Raw genomic sequence first — 17,850 nt, forward strand, 5'->3', positions numbered from 1 at the left:
TCCCTTCCAGCCCTAATGTCTATGAAATCTATGAAACCCTGAGAGGAGGGGACATGATAGTCAGTTTAGAATTTGCTATATTGCATTTCATGGTATGTTCCTTCATTCTTATGATACAGAAATGGGCACAACTGGGAATGGTAATAAATCGAACATTAATATAGTAACAATGAAAAACTGCCCCATGCATTTGATTTAGACACAAATTAGATGTGACTCTGGTTTTAAAATTAAAATATCTGGAATCAATTCACTAGTCTGCATTGGAACTGAGGTTTAAACACCACAAGAACACTTTTAAGGGTCACTCCCCTCCCCATCATATAAACTAATTTAACAGTTGGCCATTTAAAAAAAAATTCAAAAAAGCAATCTGTGTACTGTGTGAGTATGTTAGGGAAGGATGCATTATTAATAAAAAACACGGAGGCTTAGTCCCATCTTTTAGTGTAAATTTCAATGTAACCTTAATTATGGAGCTGCTGTGGTACATGAAAAATTCAGTGTTATTTACTGCTTTGTCTAAGGACCAATTCATAGTCCTTATGCATTCTAGCAGTTTAACTAATGATCTTTTCCCCCTATTGATGCCTTAAATGCCTTCCAGACTGTGCCGAATGGGAATATACTTGTTTCATTTAATTAAATGATAGTCTTTCTCATCTCTTCATAGATTGATCATTGTGTTGGGGAAGAATATGTCAGCATCTTACATGTTACCAAGTTTTTAAAATCTGTAAAGCACACACAAAAGAAAATGTGTTGTGTAGTCCAGGAGTAAAAAACAACTGTTTGATGAAACATCATATTCTGTTCAGTAATTAGGTTATTCGTTTGTTTTCAAAAGCAAGTTTTTATAGTCCCCAGTCAATGTTTTCTCTTCCTTTTTTGTTTTTTTTTTGCTTTGATTTTGCCCTACCTTCTGTCTAATATCAGATTAACTAATGACCTCAGTGCTTTCTTAGTTTTTGTGAGTGATGCTAGAATATTGGAATGATGAGTTCAGATCTTTAGTGTCACCACAAAAAAATTATGTTACAGGTGATTGCAATAAAATTGAACTGAAACAAACAAGTCCTGTCAGTCTAAATCCCTGCCTGGTTGCATATGAGAGTGAGTTACCGGTAGAGGCAAAGAAGTCATTTGTTTGTGTCCGTTAAATTTTTGGCCTCTATAAAGAAATTTTTAGTTGATGTCTGATGTCTACACAAAGCTGAATTGAGATCAGCCCCACGGCTAGGTAGATTCAAAGAAGATCTGGTAGTAATTTGGATAAGGTTCTAATTAGTTACCTAAAAAAGAAGTGTTCTGTAGTCTTTTACCAATATTTTTTGCCTTTTTCACAGACTGAACATGAACCTTTGTTTTAGGTATAAATTGGTTCTCTAAAACCCCCCTTTCCTCTTACTGGGTGTGTCTACACATTCATTAATGCACTTTTGCTACTGCATATTAAATTTAGTACCTCTAATATAAGGTACTAAATAAATGCACATTAGTTTGCCCTAATGCACAGTAGTGAAAGTGCACACTTTTTAGCAATGCTTAATGTGCACTTTAATGTGCAGTAAAATAGGCTACTGCACATTAAAGCACACATGTAGATGCACCCACTATACTGCATTGGTAGTTCTTATTGGATTCGCTTCTCTTTCTGTTGCATCACTTTTATGCAGGACCCCAAGTTCAGAGAGATATTATATATTACATATCTAATCTTATAAAACTATGTTAGTACAGCAGTAAGACTACATAATCACTGAAAAAAAATCAAGGCAGGAAACTCTATTGTGTACTTTGGTGTGCATGCATCATTGTAATCTTCAACAGCCTGAACACTTAAATAACACAATATAATTTTTCCGTAAACTTAGTGCACATTTGTGGTAGCTAGTTAAAAAAATATTATGTACTTATACCAGTCTCACTGAATAATAATCCAGGATACCCTTATAGACTTAGGCTGGGATTTTCAAAAGCCCCTTAGTGAATTAGAAGAGCACAGTCCCTGGAAAGACATAACTTTCAGTGGGACTTCCAGTATCTTTCAAAGTGCCTAATTCACACAGACATCTTGACATGTGTCACATAGACACATCTGCCCATCAGCTTAGATCTTCAGCATAAATCAGCATAACTCAAGTGAAAACAATGGAGTTCCTGATTTACACCACTTGGGGTTTTGGCTATCAGATTCATTTATTCTGGAGAGGAGTGAGTTTGAAGGGAGCTTAGATATTGAAAGCCACTGAGGCTCTGAAGAAAGGGAGGGGCGGGGAGAAATCATGATTAAAGTTCTATTTGTTGATGCTCCTCACCAATTTATGTCCAAGTGCTGGCCTGCTAATTAATGACTGCTCATGAAATGCCATGTGTCAGCAATGAATCACTTACTTTTGTTGCACTTCAGTAGTACATGGCTAATGGGCAAGGACAACTCGTGTAATTAAAACCTAAAATAGCCCTGGCTGTAGGACACAATCAAATGTTTATACCTTGTTGCTGTGGGTGGACCATGTTAAAACACGTTCCTCTGTGAAGTTAGCACACAAAAAAGGAAGATCATACTAAACAGTTTTTTCAGCTTTTCTGTGGCAAAATTAGGTGTATTTAAACAAAATTACCACAGATTTCTGAGATGGACTTAAATAGTGCCTGTATGAATTGTTGCTTCATGGATCTAAAAATAACTAAAACAGGGAAAGAAGTTTGGGAAGGGTAGTGAAAGGGCATTGTTAAACCAGCTGCTTTGTATTCTTCGCTCAGCCACAACATAGTAAGTTTAGTGGTATGTTAAAAAGAGAAGCAGGCGCATTGTGATTCTATGTTGGCAGATGTACATATTTTGATTTATCAGCAATTTGGAGGATTCGCAATTTAAACAGCAAATGGGCTATTTATGACAGTAGTTTTCCTCACTGACCTGCTCAGAGCTTGCAAGAAAATATGGACACACGGGATCTTTTATTATCATTTTTAATAATCCATTTGATTTTTAAACCTGGTAATGAAGTGTAGTATTAGGTATAAGATGACCAAGTCTCTTGAAAATATTAGATCTACTCCTTGCACCCTGTGTCAACTTTCTCTTTGCATCATCAAACATCACAGATTGAACTACTGCCAGATGCCACTTATTTTTCTCTCGGAGACAAAAAAAATAAATCTGTGTATTCCTAAGAGTCTATAGCAGGTATTAGCCAATTCACTCCTAGGCTGATTGTGACATCCATTAGTGTCATGACTCATGAGATAAAACTTCATGCTTCGCAAATTCAGTTATAAAAGAATTAAATTAGATCTGCTCTTTTTGGGTGTGCCCTTGTATCTAATAAGAATTATGATTATGGATTTTTTTGGGGGGTGGGGAATCCAGATAGTTTGCAGTGAAAAGACACCAGGGAATAGAGCTGATTTTAGAAAACAAAATACTTCCATTTTTAGGCATTTGTTTTTAAATGGAAAAATCAACATTTTCCATGGCAAGTAGACACTTTTTACAAAAAATGTCATTTACCTGAAAATCTAATTTTCTGTTGAGAAAACATTTTGACAGAAGATTCAAGCAGCCCTAATGGAGAAGTCAGGATGCTTTATTGGCAAGCAAAATGCATTAATTCACTTTTATTGGGACAGTCACTTTTCTCTTCCCTTCCATACAAGTTTAAATGAGGCTACTGCAATCTGGCCCAGCATCATTACCACAACAGATTAATTTTCAGTCTTTTATATGCTCTTTGTATTTGCCTGAACCTGAACTAGATATTCAGAAAATTCCTTGTAATACACATCTTTCTTGAAGTGACTTCTCTGAACTTTTCTAAAAGATTCAGCTATCATAATAATGTAGTAGCAGTCCAGACTGGAATGAGATTGTTGAAAATATATTTTTATAGCCATGTTTATGGAAATTACTCAACTCTGTGGGAGGGTTTCTCTTCTTAAAAAAAACTGCAGTGTTCCCCACCTACTCCCGTCATGATGCTAGGCTGCAAAGACAGATGTGCTGCCTGTAACTTAACCCTTTTACAATCCTTTTGTGATCTCTAATGGCACTGTAACACTGGACAGTTCAATAATGACAAACCAGGGGAATAATTCCTCTTGTAGACATCTGCTCCTCTGCATTTGGCTGTTGTGTGTTGTTTAGCTGTGAGCATGCTATTAGTTTGCTTTGACAGGACTACAGATCCCCATCTCTCATCTGAGCCGTGAGACCACGACAGACAACCCTGGACTCAATTAACTTAGATTTTTCAGTCTCTCTCAGTCCCTTTTGGATAAGAGAAGTCAAGGTTCAGAACTACAGTAGGATAGTGGTAGGAATAAGACTATGAGACTGCAAGAGCATCTGCAAAATGGGCACTTTATGCATTTAAAAAAACATGCACTTTAGTGGAACAGAAGCATAATATATGCCATTAACATCAGTGTCATTGAACAGCCTCTAAATTGCAGATTGGTGGGAAAATATTGATATAAAAATGTAAACAAGAGAAAACGAAAACCATAATAAAGCTCTTTTCATTAGAAGGTTAATCTACAATTAAATAGAAAGGCTAAATGGAAACAATGCTAAAGATGAAGCACGCGTTTCCTAATTCAATGCTCTGTCTTTTATCCCACAGCTGTGACAAGAAGCATAATGGTGTGAAGTAAAGACACCATGTCAGACTTCACTCTGCATTTCAGGCTTAGGGCACTTTGTCACTCACATCCTTCCTTGAGAATTAATTAGAGAGGCTTATTTAGTTATTTAGCAAGTCAGGTTAGTTGTGCAGCATCCCCACTGAACTTAATTAAAACTAGAAACAAAGGCCTTTACTGGAGAAGTTGCAAACTATGCTTTGATATTTATTCTTTTGATTCATAAATTCACTCAACAGAAGGCAGCCTCTGTTTTCTTCTGTATACAGTTATGCCAGCTGGCTATTGGTGCCTCAACAAATAATGAATACCTATATTAACTCAGCCACTAACAAGTATATGACCTATATGATATTCCAAGTGCCCTCCATGTCTCTCTCTTTGTCAGAGGCCTTGCAGTCTACCCTGGAAATAGAAAAATTAGGACAATTTCAGAATGAAGGGTAAGAAAGAAAATTCCAAAGCTGAGGGGACCTCATGGAGGATACCTGCATGAAAAAAATACTCAGTGATCAAATGTTTTCTAGAACTGGACCTGACAGGCTATCTCTATCTCAGACTATGACTATGTGCCACTGGAAAATCAGTACTGTCAACCAAAACTGCAAGGTTTGTAAGCATGGAGTTGGGGAAGAGTTCTATTACCTTTGTGGCCTAAATGCTAGTTTTCCAGCCATGTAAGCGGCCTTTTGACATGCACAGGCTGTGATTCTGTTACACATGCAGTGTTGAAATATAAACTGCACACTGGCTGGGCATCACGTTATGTATGCATACAAGCAATACCATGGCAAGGAAGTTTGGCGCCCAGGGCAAAGCCCAGTGGCAGCCCATCTTCACCCTGCACACAGATCCAGGGGGCACATGTCCCCCCACCCCCCCAGTGCTTGCCCAGGAGTGCACGCAACGGTGGGAGCTGCCCTTCTCCCACCCCCGTGCTCCCCCCAAACGAGCCTCTCATGGCTCTATCCCACGCCCCAGTTAGATGTTGGAGGAGAAGGGAACTCCCAAGTTTTAACCCCAATAACTGAGTGGTTAGGGCACTCACAAACAATGAGCTCTTGCTTTACCCTCACAAGAGTGTTTGAAACTCTCCAACTTCCTGGCACAGTGCTTTAACTGCCATGTCACAGATTAGGCAGTATCCAGACAATCTTTTGAAGCTGGCCCCTGGCCAGCCAAGAGAGGGGGGTATGTGGGGCCAGGAGGAAGAGTTCAAGCTAGAGGGCATGAGGCTCAGTGAGAAGGAGCAAACTTTGGGTTCTAGTCTGGACCCTTGCTCCCAATATGGAAGAAACTTCCTTACTGCTCTCCGTCTATTTTATACGATGACTATTAAATACAAAGGGCAGTGGATCAGGCTCACAAGGGGCACGGGAAAAGGGCTGGGGTAATGCCTAACATGGTGTAGTGATTAGAGTACTGTCCTGGCAAGTCAGAGAAACAAGGTTCAAACCCTCTGGGGGAGGAGAAGAGGATAGAATCCAAGCCTCCCACTTTCTGGCTGAATGCAATAACCACTTGGCAACTGGGGCTAAAACATAGGCATGTCTTCATCCTCAGGACTTAGATGTATACATAGGTATCTTGTTGCCCATCCAGTGCATAGGCTACTGAACATACTCAGTGGGCACAGCTGCACGTGCAATTAATTTGACTGAATAAACTCTGGTGCAAGACTGAGGTTGTCATTGGAGAAGGCCAGTATAGATATATGCTGGGGAAAAGTACCATGGATCTGTTTTTTGCAATAAGACAGATGGAGAAATACACGGAGGGTTGTAAAGATATCCATTTAGTTTTTATTGACCTGGAGAAAGCCTAGGATCATGTACGCAGGGAGGAAATATGAGAGTGTCTGAAAATTAAGCAGGTGCCAGACAAAGATGTTAGAACCATCAAGGGCATGTATTGGGAATGTATAATGAAAGTGAGGAGCAGTTTAGGAGAGACAAAGCATTTTTTGGTGAAGGTGGATGTACATCAAGGGCCAGCTTTGAACCCATTCCTATTTGCAGTCATGATGAATGTGTTTACTGAATAAATAAGAAGACTTTCCTGCAATATGATGTTTTCAGATGATGTGGTCATTTGTGCTGAGAGTCTAGAAGAAGTACAAGCTGGATTGGACCAATGGAGAGAAGTGCTAGAAGAAAGAAGAATGAAGATTAGTCAGTCCAAAATGGAATATATGCACTGTGATTTCTCTGAGGTACTTGATGTTGAAAATGTGATAATCAATGAGAAATAGGTTAAAAAAAATTGACAAGTTCAAATATCTGGAGTCAACTGTTCAGTGGAATGCAGAGTTAGATGAAGGGTGGAACCACTGAATAACAGTTGGGTGGATGAACTGGAAATGGCAACAGGAATATTATCAGACAGGAGAGTATCAGTGAAGCTAAAGAGGAAATTCTATAAGACATGTGACCAGCACTATTGTACAGAGCAGAGACATGGCCCCTGAAAAAAACTCAGGGAAGGAGACTCAATACAACAGATATGAGAATGTTCTGATGGATGTGTGTTGTGATGGAGATGGATAGAGTGAGGAATAATTACATCAGAGGGTTCGTGAAGGTAGTACAGGCATCTAAGAAAGTACAAGAAAGAAGACTGGCATGGTATGGGTGTGTTCAAAGGAGTCTGGAAGAATATGTGGGACAAAAACGTACCAGAATGGCGGTATCAGGGAGAAGAGGAAGACTGCAGATGAGGTGGAGAGGGACATGAGATGGAAGGAGTTGGAAGAAGATTTGATAGATTTCATAGATTGGAATCTGGAAGGGACCTCATGAGATCATCAAATCCAGCCCCCCCGGCATAGGCAGGAAGTCAGCTGGGATCAAGTGACCCCAGCAAGAAAAACATCCACATTTATTTGAAAGAGTTCAGAGTAGGTGCTTGCACCAGCTCTGGGGGGAGTCTGTTCCAGACCCTGGACACTCGCACCATAAAGAACTCTTTTCTTATGTCTAGTCTAAATTGGTCTTGCACCTGTCTGGCCTTGTGCAGGCACTTTCTTGCCGCTCTGGAGCATGCACCCGGTTCTGGCTGCAGGGTGTGTTCCAGCGGCCTTGGTGCTGGGTCCCGTTCACCCCAAAGGAAGCCCCAGTCCTCGTTTGCCACAACTTGATATTTTCCTTCAGTGCTGGGGTTCCTTCTTGTCACTCCTTGTGGGCTGGGCACTGCCCTTAATGGGTGTTATTGGGGCTCCACCTCCCCTACACCATGGCCATGCACCAACCATCAGGATGACCTGATGTTGGATTGTCAGCTCACTCTTCAGCTGTCTCCATCTGCCTCTTCTCTTCCTTGCTTGTCATCTGGTCTCTTCCCATGCAAGATGCCCCCCTGGGACGTTGGACCGACCCTGGTCGAAGCACCAGGTCTTCCTTCCCTAAACTGCTGCCTGTTGTGCTGCTCAGGCTCTTCCTGGGCTGAGGAAGCTTCACTTGACCCCTCTTACTGCTCTGGGGCTCTGCACAACTTAAAAGAATTTAAGAGAAAAAAAAAAGGGAATAGTAGGGGTGTGGGGTCACAGCCCACTCCCACTCACAGGTCTGGTGTCTGTGGCTCCCAAAGTTCCTCAACACTGTCCTCCTTTCCTGGCTGCCCTGCCAGGCCAGCATGCTGCCTCCTTCAATGGATCTGGGACTTCTTCATTGGGTCTCTCCTTGTCTCCTGCCCAGGGTGCCGATACAGTCTGTGTGCAGCCCGGAGAGAAACCTCCACCCCAGGTCCTGGTGGTGCTGCACATTTCATTTCCCTCTTTCCCAGCTTTTAAATTAACCAGGCAGTGATTTTTGCTGACATCATCAGCTAGCACCATTCCCAGCTAGCAATAAAAGCGGTTAATGAACCGCATGGGCAGTTCATCTTGGTGCGGCTCGTCTGGCTCCATTTTTCCTAAAAAAGGTACCTCTACCCTGCCTTCAGGGCTTTTTCTCTTTCTTTTCTGTGTGGTCAGCCCTGCCTTGGGTCCTGCCACAGGAGAGTGCTCCAGGGCCTCTGCTCATCCTTCCCTGGGATAGGCCTTCCTGGAGTTTATGGACGTTAGACCTTGTTATCCCTATGTATGATTGTCACAAGGTCACGTAGGTGCCTTGTGCCTAGAGAAGGGTTAAGAACAGCTTCCAATCACCAGGGCAGCTCAGCTGCCGGTTGCTGGGGCAACCATGTTGGTCAGGTGACCAGAAGGGGGCAGGGCGGGGCCCTTAGAAACAGCCCAGGCCGGAGCCTGGCTGCCAGTCCCCTTCTGGCAGCCGGAGGAGCAAGAGCTCTGCAGCAGAGTTGAGCTGGGTGGAGCAGACTGATAGACCCACCAGCTACATCATGGTACAGGGTAGAGAGAACCCTGACCGGGAGGCTGGGCAGGAGAAGCCTGTGGGACCGGAGTGTGCGTTATAGCCTGTAGGCTTATTGTTCTGTTACAGCTGGTTGGCTTATGGTTCTGTTATGTTAGTTGTGTAAATAAACTGGAGGACTGGGTGAGGCTGTAGGGGTGTGAGGAGGCCTCACGGGAGCTCCCCAGTAGTTTGGGGGTTCCTGGGTGCCCTGTTTGGGCACAGAGCAGTGCCTGGGAGGCACGGATGTTTGGCACCAGTGTGGTGCGGTGTGTAGGGGTTGAGACCCCAGCCCGAGGGCGGTATTCGGCCCAGTCGGGCGAAGGACCCCGAGAAGGGTCAGGGGGCCAGGCACGGCAGCATGCCACCTGAGCCCCGAGCGTGGTTTAGCGTGGGACAGAGCCCAGAGAGGGCGATAGCGTGGAAAGCGTGGGGCAGAGCCCCAAAGGGGGCGAGAGCATTGCGGTGAGCCCTGAGCGTGGAAAGCGCGTGTATAGGCCCCAGCGAGGGCAAAGAGCGTGGCAAGCCTGAGCATGAGATAGGCCTGAGTGCGGGTGAGAAGTAGCCCGAGTCGTGCGAAAGACCCCGAGAAGGGTCAAGGGGCCAGGCACGGCTACTGACCACCTGAGCCCCGGCGCGAGAAGCACAGATTGAGACAGCCCCAGAGACGGGCGAGGGTGCAAGAAGTGCAGGACAAGCTCCAGAGAGGGCGCAGCGCAAGAGGCGCGGATGGGGACAGGCCCCAGCGAGGGTGAGCGCGAGAAGCACGATTAGCAGTCCGGAGAAGGGCGGGCTTACTGAGGAAGCCCCAGAGAAGGGCGAGCTTATTGAGAAGCCCAGAAGGGCGAGCATACTGAGGAGGCTCCTGAAGGAGTCAGCCTATGGTGCCAGCCCAAGAGGGCTAGTGAACACAGGGGCGCCAGAGCAAGGGGTGTCAGTTGCGGGACAAGCCCAGGGGCACCCGAGAAAGGGCATTGGTTGCGTGACAAGCCCAGGATGCCCGGCAAGGCACAACTGACCAGACAATGTCCGGAACAGCTGTGAGGCTTGGGGCGTGCTAAAGGGGAGGTAGGAGGCACGCATAGCCCATAAGGCTGGGGTGCAACAGGTCAGCCATAGAGAGTAGGAGCCCAGGCAATTATAACACCCAGTGCTAGGAGATCAAAGGCAGCCTCCCATATTAAATTATATACGACCAAGACATGGCAGGCGAGAATCAGAGGGTATTGGATCTCCTAAATTGGCACGGCGGGGGGCGCTAGTGGGATCATGGCCGCTCCTAGGGCCCACTCCGTGACAATGATATGTATGACTGAAGCTGGTGGAGAGCCAGGATCTGTAACAGCAGCCCAGTTTAGATGGGACAAGTGAGGGGGAAAGAAAGAGAAACTCCAGTGCAGTTTGTGCTAGGGTTTATTGTTCCTGGACACTGTGTTTACAGTATCCTCATTCTCTCTCACAGGTTAATTCATATATATCTAATGTCCATCTCACCAGGCTCATTGTAACGGGGGGCCTTCTCAGGACCGATTTGCCTTTGGCCCACCCACCTGTTTCTGGGCCAAGCACTCGCCTTCTCTCCTGCCACACTTTGTTTTTAATTAATTAATTAATTAATGATCTTAATTGGGTGGGAGGCTGCCCATTTCTTGCCCCAATCCCAGGGGGCGCTATCTGCTCGCCCCCCAAATACTGTGCCCTCTCTTGCGCTGGGGTCCCCACACTGCAGTGGGGACCCCCAGTGAGGCCTCCTCCTTCCCCAAACAGCCTCAGCCCAATCCTCCAGTTATTAACATCCAACACAAAATGGAAAAAATGATAATAAAGAAATAAGAGAGGCAACATGCCTGCTTACTTTAGATGGTCATGCTTCTGGCTTACAGGATGGCATATTCTTCTGAAAGAGATTGCGGCCACGGCACTGTGGTCATTGGGATTTCCCCTCTCTGCTGCCCCTCTGGCCTTCTCCACTCGCCATTTGTAGGGTCCTGGCCTTCCTCTTCCTGTCACATGACTGGCTGGTAGGGCTTGAGCCTTAACCCCTACTTGACCAGCCAGCCATGACTGGGAGGTTCTGGATTTAAAGGGGCCACCCTTTCTCTTAGTAACAGGGTTAGGGTTCCCTGTTACACTCCTTAATATGCATCTTCATGGAAGATAGGAAGAGAGAAGGAATATTATCATAATGTTTAATGCATGGGGACTTTCAGACTCAACTGTAAGGGAGGGTATATAAGTATCTTTCCAGGCTATGCCCAAATACAAAATTTTATAATAAACTGTTTTTTTCACTCAACTGATTAGAAGATAGATGTTCCCTTATTGTACCTGTACAGCCACGATGAATGAAGTTAGAGATGTTTTTAATATTAAAGAGAACTAGGAGTTGCTTATGTAATTGCTGTAATGAAATTAGAGGTATTAATGGCAGAAATTGCACCTTTTGTGGGCTTAGATACTTGACTTTGGGCTTCAGGGAGACACCCATGTCAGACTGAGTTTCATATCCCAGAACCTTCCCTGGGAATGATATGCCTAAGTCAATCCTTTCAAAAGCAGAAGAGAGGTCTCTCTCTCTCTCTCTCTCTCTCTCTCTCTTCCAAACTATCTGTGATCCTTTTATAACAGCTCCATTGCAAGAACATGCACTCAGACTATAGGAGAGAGCATAAATGACACTTGTCCCTGGAGGCTGGGATGGAACAGCAACTGCCCGTAGGTGGTGGCGATGGTAATGGTGGTGGGGAGCATGGTGGAAGTGAGTGGGGAGCTTCCGCAGGTGGCCACAGCAGTGTCAGCGGCGGTGGGGGAGAGGGGGTGGTGAGTGGGGCTCCCCACGTGCACCACTGACAGCGGTGGTGCTTCTCTCATTGGGTGCACTGCCAATCTCTATGCTTCCCCAAAGGGTGAGAGTCAAAGCCCTCTTTAGTTGGGAAAATGCAAGGTACTCTACCTCAGGACAAAAAACCTGCAACACGCTTATAGGGTCAGCAGTGCTACACTTGTTAGCACCACGGCCGAAAGGGACCACTAGATGAACATGAGCTGCCAATGCAATGTCACAGCTGGTAAAGCGAACAAAACTCTGGCTTGCATCCATAGATACTTCTCAAGCAAATCTCAGGATGTCATTCTCCCACTGTACTTGGCCTTGGTGAGGCCGCAGCTGGAGCTCCACAACTTAAAAAGAATGTGGAAAAGCATCCAATTCTGGTCTCCACAACTTAAAAAAGGATGTGGAAAAGCTTGAGAGAGTCCAGAGGAGAGCCACGTGCATGATCAGATGGCAAGAGAACGGGCCTTATGACAAGAGGCTGAGTGACATGGGACTCTTCAGCCTGGAAAAGCACAGGCTCAGGGATACATCAAGATCTGGGGGAACACCTGCTCATGAGAGCATCCCAAGGGATGACAAGGTCAAACAGTCACAAACTCCTCCAAGACCATTTTAGGCTGGACATGAGGAAAACTTTCTTTACTGTCTGATCCCCCAAGTCTTGAAATACACTCCCTCCAAAGATGGTGCAAGCATCTACTCTGGACTATTTTAAGAAACATTTGGACACCCATCTTGCTGGGATCCTTTGACCCCAGCTGACTTCCTACCCCTGGGGCAGGGGGATGGATTCAATGATCTTCTGAGGTCCCTTCCAGCCCTAATGTCTATGAATCTATGAATCTGGTCTAAGAAAATTTGAAACAATCTCTCTCACTTTCTAGGTAACTGCTCTACCAGGCTATAGGGAGTATTAGAGTAAATGAAAGGGTGTTTTCCATCTCTACTCTTGAACCTTGCAAAAGAACTTGGACCTGAAGGAAGTAGGAAGAAGTATGACTCTGTAGTACAGTGATTATTTTGCCTACAGACAATGCCTACAGACATTGTAGAGATGTTCAGTTTCTCCCAGAACAGTTGCTGTTCTCTCAGAAGAAACCATGAGTATACAGATGTTCAGGCTTTTTCTCCCATTGTTAAAATGGCCACTGAATGAGAAAAATAATCTAGGAACAACCAGGGTTAAATTCTCCTGGGAGAGTGAATATATATAAATGCTGTGGCTTGTCTCAGAAGAGAACATAGTCCTCCAGCATCTGTCCTCCCTCCCAGGGAGACAATGTGGCCCTCACTGAATTCTGCTGCTCTGGCAGAGAGCAGAACATATCCCTTTTACTAGGGTGCTCAACCTCTGGCCCTTGAGCCAAATGTGGCCTGCAAACCCATTGGATCTGGCCTGCGGGGCTCCCCATGGGTCAGCAATGTTGGCAGCAGGGGAGCAGTGGCCATTAATTTGGCCACCCTCCCCCTGCCAAGTTCCCAACCTCCAAGTGCCACACATGGTTGGAGCCAGGCTAGGCTCCCTTCCCTCCTGTGAAGCTGGGCCATGGTCCCATGTCGCCTATGGGGCCACGCTGGTGCTGGGCCATGCCCCTTCCCCCATAGGGCCAGGCCACACCCTCTGCCCCCTGTGGGGGTGAGCTTTCCCCCCTTCTACTCCATGGACTGGGTTTGGGCCTAGCTATGCCCCTCCATCCCCGCAGGGCAGAGTCATGTCCCCTTCATCCACCTGGCTGGGTTATATTTTCCCCACAGGGCCAGGTGAAGCCCTTTTCCCTACCTGTGTGGCCAGGATTGGGCCAGGCTCCCTTTGCCCCTCCTCCACATGACTGGATGGTGCTCACCATGTTGGTTCTGGGCACTGGATTGTAACCAACATCTAGCCCATGGTTAGACCAGGCACTACCCTCCCACCTCACTCCCCCACCCCCCCATTTGCACAGTGCCTGCACTGCAAGACAGAGTTTCAGCATTTGAATGTCTGTATACAAGGCTCTGGGTAAGTTTCTCTACCAGAAGAGCAAGCCTGGTCAAATTCTCCCAAACTATTTGAATGTGTGTATGCAGCCTAGGAGAGGGGACTCCAGGTTTTCAAGGACTAGTTATATGTTTCATATGATCAATCATTGGTTTAAATGTGGGTTATTACTTCCCATTCTGTGTCAATAGGTGGGAAATGGTCCTTGCTAGGCCCTTCTAACCAAGTGAGATGGGCATTCTTCAGAGATAGGACAGAGAGAAAAGTAATTTGTCAAAGCAGGGGAGCAAGGAAGATGCAGGTACCAGACAGTATCTAAGGAAAGTCTATGACCAAGACAATGATGGTTAGTACATTTTAATGCCACAAAATATGAGGCAAAATTCAGTGCAAGTTTGGGATGAGTGAAGAATGGGCAAGAATGGGGCCACAGAAATTAGAGAACTATTGAGAGTAAATGAGCAGACAAATGTGAGGAAAACAAGACCAGGTATGATGAGCCAAGGGTAATATAGCCAGTTGCTCCTTAGATCTAAGATGATTTTCTTTGTTTTATAAAGCAGTAGGGCTATGGAAAGCTTTGATCGCCGATTGGATTTGGAGGAGATTCGGCCCAATTCTGCGGTTGAATCTCTGAATCTAAAGCAAATCAGGACACCAATAAAAAGGTCTGAATCAATTAAAACCTCTGAATCAATGTGGAAAAGCTGCAGAGGCGATTCAGAGATTGGGCCAGTCCCCACTCAGCACCACAGGGAGCTGGACCCAGACTCCCTGCCAGTAAGTAAGGGCGTGGTATGGAGGAGGGGGGAGGACCCCACCATGCCCCACCCCCAGCCTGATTCCCCAGCCCCCCTGAGTGCCCTCTGATCCCCATCTGCCCACCCAGCCCCAGCATCCTGGCACTTAAAAATAAATAAAGAAATAAATAAAAGCTCCTGCACTCTCCGGATGTTGCAGTGACCATTGGGGCCTCTGGGGGCTCATGGCAGAACCCCCCACACACAGTGGGGGGCAGCAGGGATTACCCCCCCCACCTCCTTCACCTGGCAGGAGCTGATGAATGCAGGTTTTTTGGGGGTTTTTTAAGTGTGGGGACGCTGGGGCTGGACGGGGCAGCCATTGATGGGGCTGTGAGAGCAGGTGGAGGATGAGGCCTGTTCAATTTGGAGATTCAGCCAATTCAGTGGTGGCCAAATTTCTGAATCAGATTCAGCTGAATTGATTTGGGATACAGATTCAAATCACTAAATCAAATAACTATCCCCTGAATTGGCCAAATCTGAAGCAAATACTAGCTGCTTCGCTCAGGCCTATATAGCAGCTGACATTTTTTTCTCAGGCTAATATATGATAATATTTATAACAATTGCTACACTTGTTTCTTGTTGCCTCACCTGGATTCTCAAAGCTTTTATTTCAGTGTTGCCCCCACTCCTACCCCCCCTCCCCAGCGTATATTCTTTATCTGTTTTGCTCTTGTTACTATTCAAGCCAAATGGTTTTATCTTGATTTGGGGATTTCCTATCTTAAGGTCCTTTCATCAACTAATATAGCTCTACTACTGCTAAAAACAGTACTGCTACAAACATGCACTCTAGTGATGAGATTATTGTAAAACTGTATTTAAAGTCAAGAAGGAATCTTTTAAATACAGTTTTCCCCCCTCTGATACCTATTATCCATTCAGCCCTGTTCAGTATAGTAATATCAGGTTCAGCACAACAAATGTTTTTATTTAACATTGTAAACTATACAAAAACATTAACCTTTGACTGTGTTAATTACAGTTTTAAACGTCCCTGATTAGACACAGGTAATTTTTTTTTAGTACCTGGTTGTTATTTTGGTGTTTTTAAATCAAGGTAACTCAGCCACTATGTTAACTGCAGTGAAAGGGAGGATAACGCAAAACACTGGAGAATATGTGAAAGGTCCACTCAGCAGTGGGAAATTGATGTGAAATACCATCTGACATGTTTATAGCAGCATTTAATTATTTAATCAATTTAATAACAGAATATTTAAACCAGCACCAAAAAATCACTGGGCATAACCAATTCAGTCTATAAATCAGACATTTTGCTTTTCTATTTTCATTCTTCAATTACATTCTGTGAACTAATTGGCAACACTTGATGAGAATTTAAGATGTAGACAGACTATAACAGGAGGAGCAATCAGATCTTCACAAGTAAATTAATTTATACACTTTCTGTCTCTCTTTCAAACACATACATTTAAACTCAAATACAACCAAGCAAGCAGCCCTAACCGTATGGCTAATTATGATTAAGGCCAAGTATCATAAAACATATGTGGTGCTCTACAAAACTCCAGGGGAAAGTATACATTCACTCTTTTATCATATTTTGGTTTCTTTTGACTTAACCTGGTAAGATCCCAGAAAGATATTCATTTTATTTTTGTGTTTGCTTTTGATTTGTAAACAAAATAATTGTTTTGCATCCAGGTATTCATAATTAGGGGTTTTTTTGAACTTCATAAAAACTGCTGTGTTAATCTTTGAAATTGCATATAAAGTGTGTCAGGGTGATTTATGGTGACTCTCCTGAGGCACACTGAGATGATTCAGTGCAAAGAAAATAAGGATAAAAGGCTTAAAGAATATCCTGTCAGGGTCAAATTTATTTTATTACACACCTTCACTTGATCAGGCTTAAACTTTTACTTTTTAAAAAAGATGAGTAGTTCTCAGTCTGGGTCTACTGGCAGGTGTAACAAACATTACAGTCCCCATTTAAAAAACAAACAAACCAAAAACCCCCAAACCTCCAGATGCTTCTTTAATCTCATTGTGCATCCTCCTTCTGGCTTATGCTGGCACTCACTGGACTTGATTATTCTTGTGCATGGATTGAAATTCCTGGAGCAGAAATTAAAGTCTGGCAGATATTGGTCTGTAACTGGGGTTGAGAGAGTTCAGGCAGCTAAGAAGAAGCCTTTTTTCAAATAAGGAAACATTAATTTAAGTTCTCTTCCAGACAGCAGTTGGAATCAGTATATGAAAGCCCATGTTACATATAAGAAGCCCCCTACAGCATATTAGCACTCATGGGGACCCACATTACTTAATTAGTTGAGTGGGGAGTGGAATTAAAAGCTGTGTTTGGTTTACTTACACTTGAAGGAAAATTTCAGTAACAAGAGTGATTAGTTAAAGTACCTTGAGTGAGGATCTGTAGCTGCTTTGTACCTGGGTCTCCCAGGCTTTCAACATGTACTCCCACTGCAGAGTTCCCCTATTGCTAGGCAGAGATACTTAAATCTGTGTGAACTCAATAAGAGCTACAGACCCCACTTGTAGTGCACTGGTACATAGAAGCAGATGGGGTAGAGATATCAGTAGGGCAAATTGTCTCTCAGGTTCTCAAGCCAATTCAAGGAGGTAGCGTCTGGACTGCCGTGTTCATCTGCCCCCTGAGTCCTAGAGTCTGTGATCCGCAGGTGGGGGTTGAGTCCTGCTCTCCAGTCAGCTTGATTGTTAGAAAGTGCCATTTGCATTCAGAAGCCAGGCGTGCTGTGCTTCTGATGGAAAGGGAAGCAAACTGAACCTGGAAGCATGTGGTGCCAGACTGCTCTGTTCTCTGCAGTTGCCACTCAGAGTGGCTGAGTGGCGTTGCTTTGCAACGTGTTTCCTTGCCCTCACAAGAAGGCAGGATTTTCCCTTCAGCATACATTTCACATAGCTGATATGCATAACGAGAAGGATCAAGGCAATGCAAAGGAGTGCCAAGGGGTGATGCAGCGAAGCCTGGTGTACCCATTCAGCATATGCCAGAACCTGGGAGGATGTCATATAGCTGCTCTTAGCACAGCATTGGACATGGGCAAACAGCTCTCTGACTTCAGCACATTTATCCGTGCTTTTCCAGAATGGTTTCAAAGGTGGCCGTTTTACAATCTTTCTGGATTGCGATGTACATGGAGCTGGTGACCTGTGCTTCACTGTCATTCTTGCTGGTGCTTGTTTTTGACAGTGTAGACAGGTCATCTGTTTCTTATATTGGATTCTGCGCAA

The sequence above is a fragment of the Gavialis gangeticus genome, unplaced genomic scaffold (genome assembly GCF_001723915.1).
Source record: "Gavialis gangeticus isolate Ggan-Ray unplaced genomic scaffold, GavGan_comp1, whole genome shotgun sequence".
In the NCBI taxonomy this organism is placed as follows: Eukaryota; Metazoa; Chordata; order Crocodylia; family Gavialidae; genus Gavialis; species Gavialis gangeticus.